Source organism: Tenrec ecaudatus, chromosome 4, assembly GCF_050624435.1.
Source record: "Tenrec ecaudatus isolate mTenEca1 chromosome 4, mTenEca1.hap1, whole genome shotgun sequence".
NCBI classification, from domain to species: Eukaryota; Metazoa; Chordata; class Mammalia; order Afrosoricida; family Tenrecidae; genus Tenrec; species Tenrec ecaudatus.
In genome coordinates this window covers 82605163-82619247 of record NC_134533.1, presented here as the reverse complement: position 1 = coordinate 82619247, position 14085 = coordinate 82605163, and the positions used below count along the sequence as shown (strand labels likewise).

Sequence of the window (14085 nt, the reverse complement as noted above, 5' to 3'; positions counted from 1 at the left end):
GAGTTAAACAGCTTTGAATGCTATTTAAAGCACCTTGGCGTTTATTCATCGATGGTGCCTCAGTGACCTTTCTTGGCAGGCTGATAGCTTCTTCCTTAGTAATTGCCAAGCCACTCAGACATTGTGTTTCATTCCTCTTCTTTACTGCACTGTACAGATGAGATCTTCTTATAGTATGAGCTTCATAATTCAACACAAATTGCTAAACGCACACCTTAATAGGCTTTCCTTCAAGATACAGAGAATACTGTTTAAACAGTTGCATAATGTAGCTCTAATAAAAGCATTTTTTCACCAAGCATCCTGAATTATATGAATAAATATTTGTACTGTTGTGTAAAAGCAGAGAACACAAAAATGAAAGAAGCATCTATTAGAACATTTCATAAAGTCAATGACCCATAGGAATTCTCCATAGTTATTATTATTTAACTCCAATATTAAAAAATTTAGATGAATCTGTAAAAGGAATTGCTATTTCCAATCTGGTTTGGGTAAAGGAAAGATTTAAAAACATTCCTGAGTTTCTTCATTATTGTTTAAGTTTCTGAGCATTTGTGAATTGGGGCTATTAAGAAATAACGTATTATATGGTTTTATTTTGGGCTTAAAGGAATTGCTTAATTGCGCATTATCCTAAAGAAGAAAATGTATAAAAAGAAACAGATCATTAAGTTACAGATGGAATCATTTATTTAAAAATCAAAATGTAATTAGTCATTTGAGATATTCCTTGTTTCAAATAACTTGCTATCATCCACAGAATAGTGCAGATTAGCTTGGATTTCATTTGTTAATGATGGGTTTATTTGTGGGTAAAATAAACAGTGTTAAATGATTATATAATCATTGGCATAATGTGATAGACTTTAATATCTTGAATCTATAGTTGCCATGGATTCTTACCTTAATGGATCTAATTGGCAGCAGTATGTAGAGGCTTGCCAAGAGGTGAGGATTGTAGGTGGAAGATAAAGATATAACAATTATACTGATCAGTTTCCATGTTTTCTTATGATCTTTTATCTTCTGAATCATGAAATTATTATTTTTTCTTCTATTTGTTGTCTACTGAATTTTCTCTCTCCCTATTTTCGTCCAGTCTAGATGTTTCTACCATATATATAGCCCATTTTTCTTTCTCCTTATATTTCAACCAAGTACAATTTCCAAAACGTTTTAGGAAATTTATTATCTGATCGATGATGAAAAGATAAGAGTAGGCCAAGCTAAGCAAAAAACAAAAACACCAAAAACAAACAAAAAAAATCCTCCCAAACACACACAAAAAAACCCAACTAATAATCCAAAAACCCAAACTCACTGCCATTGAGTCACTGCTGACTCATGGTGAGTCCCTATGGGTTTCCAAGCCTGTAAATGTTTTCCTGAGCAGAAAATCCAGTCTTTCTCTCAAGAAGCTGCTGGTTCCCAGCTGCTGACCATGTGGATGGCAGCCCAACTACTGCACCACCACCAAGGAGGCCTGGTTTCTTTTTCTGCCCTCTTATCCCAGTGCATCAGGGTGTACTTCCAAACCTTCCCTGCTCATTAGCCTTGTGGGCGATTTATATTGTGTCTGTGGTAGAGCAAAACAGCAGTCTGGTGAAATTAAAAATAAAGTGCTTTTGTTGAGAGGCAAGATGATTTATAAACTGGGAAATATAAAATTTAGGGGATTCTGAACTGAGTGATTCAAGTAGGCTACCATTCAATATGATCCTTAAATTGGATACACCAGGCTTCAAAACAATCATGAAATCCTTCTCATGTGACTGCATAGAGGACATACATACTTCCAAATTTTATTTTGAGTGGGCATCTGTTCTGAGAATTGTTTGGGCCCTGGCTTCTTAACCAACAAGCACAACTTTAACTAAGCAGCTGATAAATTGTTCTCTGCAATTTTTTGTCAAGTAATTTTCTCAGGTATGGTGGGCAGTTGCAGGCATGACAGGCTACCTCCTCGAGGTTATGTTGGATTCAAAGTGCAATTTTAGCTTCAGACCTTTAGCACAACCCTTTTCTCTTGTCAGGAGTCCTTAGTTAATTTGGGCACTCTATTCACTCTTATTAGGATTCTTTTATTGAGTCTTTTTTTTGTACCACTTGATAAATATTGATCAGAAGCCCCTATTTCTCAAATTGCAACTTTTGAGGTGTGACTGGGCTGCCTTGGAAAACTGCAATGTCTTTTACTGGTCTTCCATTAGCATGGAAAGAACTCATCCTCTGGTTCAGTGACCATTTAGGCATGCCAGTATGCTGGCTTACTTTCAATACAGTTAATCTGAGAACCATGCATTTTATAAATGCGGCAGGATTGTTAATAATTCATTCAAATTAAATGGTGCTTCTACTATTATTTATTTACTTGAAACTTTGTTGACTTTCTACAAATACTAAGTAGTGGATGAGAACTTTCTAAACATTCACTATATCTTTTTAAAGCAAGATTAACAAACTCAATGCCACTGAGTAAATTCCAACTTATAGAGAACCTGTAGGACATGATCCCATAAGTTTCTGAGACTATAATTCTCTATAAGAGTAGAAAGCCCTGTCTTTCCGCCGCAGAGTAGCTAGCAGTTTTGAACAGCCAACCTTGCAGTTAACAGCCACTCGTAACCCCTAAACCATTTATCTGCCTTTCCTTTAGAGGCAAGGAGTTCAGAAGGTAAAAATAATAATAATACTGTACTTCTCTGGCATTATGTACATACCACTATTTTAGCACATACCAGATATTCTTGAAATAACAGCCGTTTTTTCCCACAGGTGATTAAATCCCAAGAGTAGATCTTTGCACCCCTTTTCACACATTTTCTTCTAATTCCATGTCTGTCCTGGTCAAATGAATGTTTGCAGTATCTAGCTGTAGCACTCAGCATCCTCCAGAGCTATGGTCCCATCCACTTCTTTTTTTTTTTTTTTTTACATTTTATTAGGGGCTCATACAACTCTTATCACAATCCATACATATACATATACATATACATACATCAATTGTATAAAGCACATCCGTACATTCTTTGCCCTAATCATTTTCTTTTTTTTTTAATCTTTTTATTGGGGCTCATAAGGCTCTTATCACAATCTGTGCATACATCAAATGAGCAAAGCACCTTTATACATTCGTTGCACTCGTCACTCTCATAATTCACCTTCCACTTGGGTTCCTGGAATCAGCTCGGTTTCCCTTTTTTTTCCCCCCATCCCCCTCCCTCCCCGATCCCACCCCTGGTCCCTTGATAGTTTATAAATAATTATTATATCTTATCTTACACTCCCCGGCGTCTCCCCTCACCCGCCTCCCCCTTGACAATCTCCCAGAGAGGAGGTTACACATAGATCTCCGAGATCGGTTCTCCCTTTCTACATGCCCTTCCCTCCTGGTGTCGCCTCTCCCACCGCTGGTGTTGAAGGGTTCATCTGTCCTAGATTCCCTGTGCCTCCAGATCCCCACTGCACCGCTGTACATCCTCTGGAACAACCAGGTCCGCAAGGCAAGGTAGGATTGGGGTCATGATGATTGGGAGGGGAGGAAGCGTTCAGGAACTAGAGGAAGGTTTTGAGTTTCATTGTTGTTACACTGAACCCTGTGTGGCCCATCTCCTCCTCACTACCCCTCTGGAAGGGGTGTTCAGCTCTCTACAGGTGGGCATTGGGTCCCCATCATGCACTCCCCCTCTTTCACGGTGATGTGATTCTCACCACCACCCCACCTTTGATGTTGGAGACCTGGTCTTCTCTGTCCTTCATGGTCACCTATGTTGGTGTGCTGCTTCCGTGTGGGCTCGGTTGCTTCTGGGCTAGATGGCCGCTTGTTTGCTTTCAAGCCTTTAAGTCCCCAGACGCTATATCTCTCAGTAGCCGGGCACCATCCGCCTTCTTCACCACACTTGCTTATGCACACTTTCGTCTTCAGCCATTATGTGAGGAAGGTGATCACACAATGATTGTTTTTGTTCCTTTGTATCTGCTACATGGTCCATTCAACACCTTGTGTTCGCTTAGGCCGTGTGCTTCTTCTCTGTGGGCTTTGTTGCTTCTGAGCTAGATGGCCGCTTATTTGCCTTCAAGCCTTTAAGACCCCAGACGCTATATCTTTTTTTGATAGCCGGGCACCATCAGCTTTCTTCACCACATTTGCTTACACACATGGCTGTCTTTAGTGATCATGTCGGGAAGATGGGTATCCTGCAATGGCTGCTTAGCAGGGCGAGGTGCTATTGTAATGGGGGATTATGCATGAGGAGGCCCAATGTCCATCTGCTACCCTACTACTGAACCTATAAATATATGCATATAAATCTATTGCCCCCATAAACATAAATATATTTACATATGTACATGTCTGTATTTAGGCTTCTCTGTATGCACTTTGCCTCCTACTCCTTTCCTCTATTTCCTTTCGCTTTCCTCCCGACCCATTACCATGTTTGGCCTTCATTCTGGATTCAGTAGTTCCTCTCAGTTACCTTGCTCTTGGTCACTCCCTTCCAGTCCTCCCCTCCCCTCCCATCCACTTCTGTCGGGCTTCAATGATGGCTGTAGGAGTTTTAGTGGGGGTTGTTCATGTTAGTGTTTTGGAGGACCTTTATTTCAAACTGGACAAGGTAGAGGGCTGGCTGCTCAATTGACTGATCAATGGCTGAAGCCTTTCCATAGCGTTACATTATTTTACAAAAAAGACCACATTGTGACCCTGTCCCCCTCTGCAGTTCTACAGCTTTCTTTGCTTGTCATTTCTGTCAGGACACTGCCCTTCTTCTACTCCTCAAACAAGCCATGCATTTTCCTACCTCAGAGCTTTTGCACATGCTGTGTCTCCTACCTGAAATGTTAGTCTTGTTCATTCCCTTAGTATGGCCTCCCTTTATCTTGAGAGTCAGTCTTTGGATTTCTTAATGTACACAAGGAGGTATTTTCTCAAACCTTAGAACAGGTCATATTCCCAAGCTGTGCCATATTGCATACTATAGTTTGTATTTTTTACAGTATTTATTTATGATCCCCCTTATGACTGTAAGATCCAGGATGGTACAGGCCATGCTTCATTTTATTTACCATTTTATCCTCGGGGTCTTTGCATAGTGTCTGGCACAGAGAAAACATTTACTAAAATTTGTTGAAAAAATAAATAGTGCAAAGTACATTCTGATAGTCCTGCCCCAATTTCCAGCTATAGCTCTTTTAGCCTTTGCACAGCAGAGGCATTAACTGAGAGCACCAAATAGACACAAAGATGTAATACTTTGTCTTTCTCTTTTTACTGCATCATCTATTAAGCTCATTCATTTCCTTCTCACTCCCCACACACCCCAGTGAGAACAGGAGATCTCACTGCTACCAAGAGAATAGAGCCTGTAGCAGAACATGAGCAGAGTTTTGGGATCTTGAGTTACCTGAACATTGAATCTTACAGATCCAGGAGATAAAGAGTTGTGACAGAGCAGCAGCAGAGGATTGATAGCAGCAGAACCAAGAGTCAGAGAATAAGGAACAACAAGTGATCTAAAAACAATGACAAGGAAGGCATAGGATGCCTAGTGGGGCTTGATCAAGTGCAATGTAGTCAAGAGGAATTACTGAAAGCTGAATGAAGGCTGAACATGATAGTGGGAAAAGAAGAAAGTAAAAGAAATAGAGGAAAGAACTAGAAGGCAAAGGACATTTATAGAAGTCTAGATACAGGCATGTATATGTGTAAATATATTTACATATAATGATAGGAAAATGGATCTATGTAAATTTATTTATGTGTTAAGTATAAGGTAGCAGACAGATATTGGGGCTCTACTCAAGTACTCCCTCAATGCAAGAACACTTTGTTCTAATAACCCAGCATTCTGTGATGCTCACCTTCCTGACACAATCACTGAAGACAAAATGGGTGCCTTAGCAAATGTGGTGAAGAAAGCTGATGGTGCCCGGCTATCAAAACATCTAATGTCCAAGGTCTTAAAAGGCTTGAAGATAAACAAGCTGCCATCTAGCTGAGAAGCGATAAAGCCCACATGGAAGAAGCACACCAACCTGTGTGATCATGAGGTGTCGATGGGATCAAAGATCCTGGAAAAAAAAATCATATTGATGTGAATCACGGGAGTGCAGAGTGGAGACCGAAAGCCCATCTGTAGACAATTGTACATCCCTCACAGAAGGGTCACAATGAAGAAATAATCCAGTCAGAGTACAGTATAGTACCGATGAAACATACAACTTTCTTCTAGTTCTTTAATGCTTCCTTCCCTCAACTATCATGACCCCAATTCTACCTTACAAATCTGTCTAGATCAGAGCATGTACACTGGTGCAGATAAGAGCTTACAACACAGGGAATCCAGTACAGATAATCCCCTCAGGACCAAAAATGAGAGTAGTGATGATACCAAGAGAGTAAGGGAACATGGTGGGAGAAAGGGTGAATTGATCACAACAATTAACATATAACTCCCCCACCCCACCAAGGGACAGATCACAGAAAAGTGGGTGAAGGGAGATAGCGGGTGGTGTAAGACATGAAATAAAGTAATAATTTATTATCAAGGGTTTATGAGGGAGGAAGGGTGTAGGTGGGAGGGAAAAATGAGGAGCTGATGCCAAGGGCTCAAATAGACAGAAAATGTTTTGAAAATGATGATGGCAACATATGTACAAATGTGCTGGGCACTATGTATGTATGTATTGTTATAAGAGCTGTAAGAGCCCCCAATAAAATTATTTTGAATAAAAGGAATCAGAGAACAGGACAGAGCAGCAGCTTCCCAGCCAGGGAGCAAGAGAGCTGAGTGTCTTCAGGTAAGAGACTGGGTTGTGATATATAGTGTCTTCAGGAACTTAATTAAGGAAACTAGGTTTGTTGACCCATGGACCCATAGCATAACGCCTTCAGACTGAGGCTTCCAGTGGACTAGCATGGCCTTTAGGTATTTATCTAGAAGGCTAAAAGAGCTTTGGAACACTTATAGGGGTCCTCTGACTAAGAAGTCAGGGACAGGGTGAATCAAGTCTGTGGGCGTAATTGAGAAGAGGAGCTCCTGACCACAGAACTAGGATGCACGTTGCCTAAGTGATAGTGTTTTCGATCACCTCATCTGCCTGTGCATGCTGGACAATAAATAAGAAAGAGAAGTGGAATCATGCATGTCAATTGTGGTGTTGGTGAGGAATATGGAAAGTACCGTGGACAGCCAGAGAAGCAAACATTTGTCTTAGAAGACGTAGTGTCAAAATGCTCCTAAGAAATGAGGATGGCAAGAGTTTGCTCACACACTTTGGACACGTTATCAGGGGGAAATTATTCCCTTGAAAAAGACATCATGTTGGTAAAATAGAGGAGCAGCAAAAAAAAGTGGAAGACACTGGATGGGATGATTTGATGCAGTGGCTCCCTCGATGGGCTCAAGCAGAGCAATTGTCAGATGGAGGGTCAGTGAAACAGAAACTCCTCTATGAGATGGACTGACTCAGGAGCCACAAAAATGAGATCAAATACAGCAATAGTTATGAGAGTGGTACAGGACTGGGCAAGGTGTTACTCTGTTGTATATACCCTAGCTATAATCTGGAATTGACTTAATGGCCCCTAACAACAAAGCCTCAATTTCCGATCCCATTACCCAGAATCCTTCTTAATTCCCATGCCTGGCTGATGTCACGAAATAGCATGTGAGATCTGACATCTAGAGTAGCGATTGAAGCTCCTAATCTTTTTTTTTTATTTTAAAATTCTTTTTATTTCAGAACTGCCTTTATGTACAGACATCATAAAAAAATGCACAGACACTGGAGATTTCCCAAATGGGAGCTGGAAATCAAATTTGAGGGCAACCAGGAGAACTGAAAGTGTCACAGAGAAGCGCTGAGGATCGCTCTTCCCTAAATGTCCTTGATGACCTCTTCAAGCTCTTCCTTGGTGAACATGTGGAAATTCTGGCCAGGCTGCACCGTAGCTAGCTCTATGTTAGTTGCATTTAGCTTTTCTTCCATTACTTGTTTGAGAATGATGAGTGAAGACTTGATGGCTTCTTTCAGTGTCATAGACTTGTGGTAAACTTCTTGCAAGGAGCTCTGGGCACCCTCTGAAGCAGAGCCAATTGCTTGAGCATCACACTGTACAAAGGTTCCAGATGGGTCCATGTGAAACAGCTGTGGTCCTTTCTCATCAACGCTACTCCAAAGGGCCGAGACATGGCACCTGGATCTGCATCTTCTTCTCCAAACTGTAAAGCCAGATTGGACACAGCCTGGGTCACACTCTCCATTGTCATTGTCTCATTGTAGGTGAACCAGTGATTCTGTGTCTCCACTCTGGCTTTATCAATTAAAGTCTTGGCATCAGTAATTAGCCCACTCATGGCACAACCTATGTGAGCATCAATCTCTACAATTTTCTCAATGCTGCTGGGCTCCATGAGTGGGGAGGTAATTCTCTTCTCCACAGCTAGGCACACACCCTCCCTCAGCTGTCTGGATCCCAATGGCTGTCGAACCAAGCTTTATAGCCTCAATGGCATATTTTACTTGAAATAATCTTCCTTCGGGAGAAAAAGTATTTACGCCCCTGTCATACTCAGACTGGGTAAGGAACATGGAGAGGGCAGGAAAAGGCAGCAGTGGCAGTTCCAAAAGTCTGTGGGCCGGCAAGACCCGACCAGCACCAAATCACCCACACGGCCACCGAAGAGAGGGCCCTGCTCCCCGAAGCTCCTAATCTTATCTACAACTACTGACTTTATCAAGAAATGTTTTATTATAATGAATTTTTAATTTGTTTTAATTTTTTATCATGTACAGATATTTTAGACTTCAAAATACTGAAAGGAAAAAAAAAACTCCAAAATAAATCTTGTTTACATTTTTATCCCTTATCCAGTCCCTCTCAGGAGTAAATTTTATAGATTTCATTTTATTTAACACAGAATCTGGAACAATGCAGGTTATCAATATATTTTTCTTGGATTAAGGAATGCTACTGATAACAGGCTACCACAATTTGGAAGTAAACTAGCTTATAAAAGTTTTTTTTCTTTGAATCATTTAAATTTTCTTTAAAGTTCCTACTTATATACCACTTTTGCTATTGAAAATTTTAGTGCAGAGAGTTAAGATTTTTAGCAATTCTATTGGCTTCTTGTTATAGATCAGATTGATTTTTAAATTACCTTGGAGAGACCCAATTGGTTTTGCAATTGCGGTCCTACATTTGAAGGAAGATATTATCTCAGTAGATCAGTTATTGTCAAGATTTTCAGCTGCTGATTTCTAAAAGAATCAACAGAAAAGACACACCAAAAAACAGAAACCGATAAACAAATTCTTTTAGCTTCAGTTCTGCTTCATACAGTCTGCAATGAAACAATAGACATTCACATTTAAATGTTAGCTATTTAATGACATTTGTAAAGATTATTTTATACTTCTCCCCGTGCAGCACCCCTGTTGGGATGCTTTTACATGTTAAAACACTAGTAAGTACCCTGCCTATTTGAGGTAGACTATATTACTTTGTGTTAGTCTCTCATTCTACCTGTGTATCCAGGAAGGAATATGAAGGTCTTCTCGCATTCTGAGGAGCCCTGGTGGCGCAGTGAGCTAAGCATTGGGCTGCTAACCGCAAGGTCAGCAGTTCAAAATCACCAGCCACTCAGTGGGAGAAAGGGGAGAAAGAGGAGGCTTTCAACTCCTACAAAGAGTTACAGTCTCAGAAACCTATACAGATTGCTATGTGTTAGGATCAACTGGGTGGCAGTGTGTTCCATTTTCCAGGAAATTGTGTAAATTGATCTGTCCTTATATTAGTTGATGCTAGTTGCTGGAATAGATACACAATAAAATTGTGTTTTTTGTTCGTGTCAAAGTCTAATGTGAGTGGACACAGTCATATGGTTTCCCACAAAGAATGACTCGAGAGCTTAAGTATATTTTATTTTTTTCTGTTGTGTCATTCTTTAGTTAGCTCAGGTTTATTTTCATTTATGACTCTGCATTCTTCCATACATGATGATCTATCTCTCAAGGTCTTCTTCCGTGTCATTTCCATTTTAGGCAGAAAGAAAGGATAAGATAATCAAAGGATACTTATGTGGGAACTACACAGGAAATAAGCATTGGTGATCTTCCTGTATCTGTAATAGAAGGGCGGGGGGACAGTGGTTCCTACACAGAGTGTTTGGAGAGGAGTATAGAAGCTCAAAGATAAGCCTGACTCAAACTTTTAAAACTTTGTCAGTGAACCCCTCATCTGATGCCCACTGGAACTGATCTGTTTTCAATATTTTATTTGTTTACATTAGGGTTTATCTCAGATGTGTTATGTCATTGGGGGGTAACCCTCTTGAATTTGTGTTAAATATTTTTCTTTTCTTGGTACATGAAACCCAGAACTGAGGAACCTATAGGGACAGCAAGTAGAATAAGGGCTTCTTGGGGGTGCGATGGAGGGGGGGATACGATGGTGGTGGTGGTGGTGGTGGTGGAGAGGGTGGCAGCGGAGAAAGGGAGACTATGTCAAGGAGTCCAGGAAGTAAAATAATGTTTGGAAACCGATTTTGATAGCAATTGTACAATGCTGTGTGATATGATTGAACTGTGGAGTTATATAAGATATATATTCCCCCTCAGTGACTAAGGGCGATACAGGGGACAGCACCGGAGACACAGTGTGGGAATTGCACCTGACCTGATCCCACCACACCGAGCCAAATCACTGGGGGAGTGCAGCGGAACAACAAGGGAATGGAGTGGCAAGGTCCCCAGGGAATGCTGAAAGTGGACTTTGGGGCCAGGGCATGGTGCCCCAACAGACTGGACTGGAAAACGCTCCTAAGGGCCAGCAAATGATCCCTGAACTAACTACAAGCTTTTCTCTTGTGAAAAAAAAAGATATATATTAACTTCCAATTAAAAAAGCATTGCCTAAGTAATAGAGGTTAGAAAGTAGGTCAGAAAGATGTTTTTTCAAAATAAGGTATAACTTATTTCTGATTCATGTAGGTGTTTATTGGTACAACAAGGAATATGATATGGCCATATCTCTTAAGAAGTTCTAATCTTGTATATAAAGCAGATGATTAATAGATACAACACAATGTGGCACATGCTACCATAGAAAAACAAACAGTGTCATTAAAACATAGAAACAATGACATCTTGAAAGATTATTATAAATTTGGTTCATAAAGGAAAGGGGAAAGGACAATCATGATAGTGATAGACAACATATTCAAAAGTCAAAGATTATGAAAGAAAATAGTGTGTAAAGTTAATTTTTACTAGCTTAATGTAACTGGAGAATAATAGATGTAGAAGATATTTAGAATTTTACAGTTTGAAATATAACTCAATAATTCTGGTATTTTACAGTTTGAAATATAACTTGTATGTCTTAAGACATATGGTCATATCATATTCATTGTTGTACCCATAAACACAAACATGAATCAGAAATGGGTTATGAAATATCAAATAGGCCAAAAAAAGTGCCAGTACTAAAGAGGTAAGAAGGTGTTTTCTGTGCATGGGTAGGGTGAAAAAAAGACACTGGAAATATATGAATTTCAAATACTTGAAGGGCATGTGATAAATTGAGTAAATTTAATCTATGTGTTCCTAAAGAAACACATAAGACTAAGGGTTACCAAGTCATTAAGAAGTTTCATCTTAAAATAAGAAAGACTCTTCTAAAATCAGAGCTATCCAATGATGGTACAATTTACCTTGGTGTGGACAGCCAAACAGACATCAGATAATCCATTTCTAGATCAGTTTAAAGGGAAGTGTATGCAGACTCATGGATGCTATGATCCTGTTGATTCTGGGAAGAATTATAGCATGGATTCTTTAAGTTGAATTTATGGATTCATCATTTATTAAAGACATGGCCATGTGCACATTCTCTAGACTTTCCACATTTGTAAAAAAGACGAGTAAGAGTCCTGAACCAAAGGATGTTTGTTACCTGAAATAAATGACGTAAAGTGTTTAGTATCCTTCCTGGAATGTGGTAAACAGTTTATAATAATTAATTTTTATCAGCATGATCATGATCAAATGCTAGATTTGCAGTCTACCCCAGGTGCAATGACTCATAAATTACAATGGAAAACATTGACATAGATCAGAGACTGGCAAACTTTTAGAAAATGGATCTAATCATGTCTATTTTTAAACTTGTGGGCCACATACAATAACTATCACATTCTTTTCTTTATTTTTCAATTTTGTTCATTTACTATAATTTCTAAATTACTTACTATAATGGATTATACAAAAATGGATTTTGATGACTACTGATATACATTCCTATAAGAAGTCACCAAATAAATAAGCAACTTAAAGTGTAAGCAATTGTATTCAGGAAGAAGTTCATATAAAAAAGCAGATATTTACAGAACATATATGTGTGAGTGGGACATTTTAAAGCCCATCTTTAGAAAAGAAATGGGTGTTTGTATCTTGGAGCCACTTAGATAGAAGAGAGGGAAAGTAGAATCACAAAAATGCCCATTATAGCATCAGATATAAATGTTATGTAAGAGACTCAGAATAGCATGAATGGCTGTAAACATGTCAGATATAAAAGCCAAGAGCCTAATTACAGTTCCCCCATCTAGTCTAATCCTGTTACCATTAGCAACAGGGAGGAGAGCATCTGGGTTTGCTCTGCAGCCAGTCTGATTTTTCTGGTTTCTCTCCCCACTAGCAGTTGCCACCACTGTAGAACACTGTATGCAGAGAATGACCAATGGCATGAAATGCTTGTTTCAGGTCATGTCTCCTGGGGTGGGGAGAGTCCCTTGGTGAAATTTTCATGAGTCAGTAATGGTTTCCAGCTCTTGAAATGCTACAATTTTTAGTTTATTCAGAAGTGGTTGGCTTCTGGAATTGGATTTGTGCTAACCTATTACTAGGAGGTATAGTTGGCTCCACAATAACGTATTGATTGTCTCCAGTATTCTCCTCTTCCTCCTCCTACTATTAAGCTGATTCAAGAAGCCAATTTGATAACATAAGATTGCTTAGTGAGCAAAGAATGAGACAGGGGGTGTTATGTATTCTCAAGGAATATGTACTTCAGTCTGATACATTGGATTTCTTTACTACTCTAGGGCCATTTCTATTAAGAGCCCGGATGGGTTTCCTGGAATCAGAATACCTTTCCTTCTATCGAGTGCTGAATTTCCCTCACTGTCATCCAGTTAATTATGACTCATAGCAACTCTATAGGACAGAGTAGGGCTTCCTCTGTGGGTTACCAAGAGTGTATTTCTTTAAGGAGCAGAATGCCTCATCCTTCTCCCACTGAGTGCCATGTGATTTTGAACTGTTGACCTTGAAGTTAGCGGCACAACATGTAACTGAATTGGGAGTGACAAATTCTTATCCTCCAATTCCTTAGTCTATCAGTCACTTTATATTGTATATGTTATCAGGAGGGACCACTGCCTGGAGAAAGAAGCCATGCTTAGTAAGGCAGAGGAAGCCCCGAATGGGATAAACTGATGAAGCAGCTGCATATCCATTCCAACACAAGACCAGTCAGTGTTTTGTTCTATTGTACGTAGAAGTTACAAGTTAGTATAGATTCAATGGCACAAAGCAACATCTGTTACCAGAGCAGTATAATGTTCTTCTTGAGTCTATATGGGTAGTTTGTACACCTTCATTTTATGGCCGCATCAGAGGTATAGAAGAGTGACTTCTGAAGACTAGGCTCAGGATTGGCAAATCATCATTTACTCGCTGTTCCATAGACCAAAGCAAATCACATGGCCATACTTAATATCAGTGGAATGAGGAAATCAAGTTTTCCATCATACCAGGACACATAACAAGACAGGAAAACATAGTGATTAGAGTCGAACAGCCAGACAGTAAAATCCGCATGCATTTGAGTCAGTAAATTTCAAGTAAAACACATTCCTTGTTTTACTGCCGCTATTCTATAGTTATACTGGAATCTGACTTTCCAAAAAGAATTGTTGCTTTCTCTTCCTTGCTTTATTTTTATGTGAACGTGTCATTATCAGAGAATAGCAGAAGCCTATAATGTCCATGCTTTAATTGTCCAATTACTGG

The 14085-nt window shown here is 39.5% G+C and overlaps 1 protein-coding gene and 1 pseudogene across 1 annotated transcript in view; one reads left to right on the top strand and one right to left on the bottom strand.

Annotated features, from left to right (window-relative positions):
- DLG2 (discs large MAGUK scaffold protein 2) overlaps positions 1-14085 on the top strand; it is a 2300776-nt gene that overhangs the window by 263427 nt on the left and 2023264 nt on the right. The window lies entirely within an intron of this gene.
- LOC142446970 (proteasome subunit alpha type-5 pseudogene) lies at positions 7716-8701 on the bottom strand (annotated as a pseudogene).